At 44.2% G+C, this 1,924-nt stretch overlaps 1 pseudogene; it reads right to left on the bottom strand.

Moving 5' to 3' along the window:
• Positions 1-654: 654 nt before the first annotated feature.
• Positions 655-1,653, bottom strand: LOC124078299 (adiponectin receptor protein 1-like; annotated as a pseudogene).
• Between the last annotated feature and the right edge of the window lie 271 nt (positions 1,654-1,924).

The raw sequence follows: 1,924 nt of genomic DNA on the forward strand, positions 1-1,924 counted from the left end.
GTCTGCAGGAACAGTCCCTAGTTACCTGGTACCTGACCCTGGGGATGCTTTAGGATGGGTGAGTGTGGAAATATTGACTTGGTGGATAAGTTAAAGAGATGGGCTGTATATACTGAGTCTCTTGTTTCACAATATGAAAGGCATACTTTCTAAGAATTCCTAGGCCTGGAGAAGCAGCTTCTCCATGGGTCTGTAAGGCCCCCAAATGGCAGAGCATCAAGAATACAGAATATAAGAAAATATAATTTTTATAAATGCCATGTGATGAATGATACCGAATAGGCAAACACAATCTAAGAAAACAGTTAGAATGCCCAGCCTACCAGTTTTTCCTAAATGTTAAGAGGAGGAGCAAATCTCATCATGGGCTTAAAGTATTGTCTTTTCAAGGAAAGAAGTTGCCTTGCTGAGGAGAAGGATGTTTAAGCTAGATCACCCCTCTGTCCCAAGCTAGGAAAATGGCTGTGGATAATTCATTGTCCAGTGGGTCTCTAAGTTTGCAGAAACATGCTAAAAACTTCTTCTACAAAGAGATGACTCTTCCTTTTACTTCAGGCACTTGGGAAGTTCCTCAGGTGTGAGGCTCAGAGAAGGAAGTCATCAGTACAACTACCTTCTTAGCCACAATGGAATACCTACAAGGTTAGAAACTCTCTAGAAGTGCACAAAGGTTGCAACCATCTCCAGGACATGGAAAATCTGATGAGGTTAGAATCATAGTGAAATTTTCTGGGACAGAAGTGCTTGGGAATTTGACCAGTTCTGGTGATGTCCATCATAGCAATAAGGAAGAAACAGCCCTTCTGGCTCTCTGGTGGTCTTGATAAAACCCTCAGGGAGATTAAAGTGCATAGCAGGCCCAACACTACAAACCAAGTCCAGGAACACTCTTTCTCTTGCCTTCTGGTGCTTAGGAGGGGCAAACCTGTCCCACTGTGCCACAGGGATTCAGAAATACCCAGGACACGGGTAGTGGAGCCATGGTTATCATAAGCAATAGGAATAATAAAGCCCAGAGACAAAGCTCCCCATAACTAGCGAAGTGATCTCTGTATAGTTCCATTGGAATGAGTCCAAGACTTCTTCTGAATGAAAATAGATGATGTGAAAGAGCCAGGAGAAACTGAGGCAGAGCACTGTACCCACAAAGAACATCCCCCAAACTACCTTCTCCTGTGGAAGGACCATGAAATACACATTGGATCTGAGTATGAGCAAGATTTCCAAAAGGAAATAGCATAAAACCAAGCAGATGAATCCAGACTGGGCCAGTTTCTGTGTGGGTTTGGAAGATGCTTTTGAAGGAGGCTGAGGGAGGGCATGGGCGGTCTGGGACCATGCAGCAGGCAGTCACCATGTTTCATCCAGTTAAGGAGCACATCACTGGAATGATTTTTCAATGTTCCTCTCAATAACTTATATACAAACTCCTCCATTTTCTCTTGCTTGAAAGAGAAAATACCTGTTCTATCTCCTTTTTATGAAAAGCTGGGCCTGTTTGCTGTTCTTCAGTTTTGGTTGGGTGGGTAATTATTCATTTGTCCTTCTTTTCTATCAGGGGTCCCAGTTCAACCAGTTCCGCCTGTCCATTTCTCTATTAGTGGCAGGAGTTTCTCTGCCCTGTGCCACCACGGATCCTTTGTGGGAAGACATCTTCTGGCTGTTACCTCATACCATGAAGCTTTGGATTTGGCATAGTTTGGAATCTCTCAGAATCTAGGTCAGAGATCTCCCTGTGATAGTGGACAGGAGAGGGGGACATGTCCTATTAGGGGGTCACTGTTTCCTGCTGGAAGCAACTTGCAGCTGAATGGCCCAGGTTCTTCAGCACCCTCCCTTGACTGGAAGATGCATGAAACAAGGTCTCCTTTACTTTTGAAGGATAATTTAGCTGGAGACAGAATTCCAGGATGATGGCATGTTT

The sequence above is a fragment of the Marmota monax genome, unplaced genomic scaffold, assembly GCF_021218885.2.
Source record: "Marmota monax isolate L192 unplaced genomic scaffold, Marmota_monax_Labrador192_F-V1.1 WCK01_AAM20220418_F8-fsc00098, whole genome shotgun sequence".
Classification (NCBI taxonomy): domain Eukaryota; kingdom Metazoa; phylum Chordata; class Mammalia; order Rodentia; family Sciuridae; genus Marmota; species Marmota monax.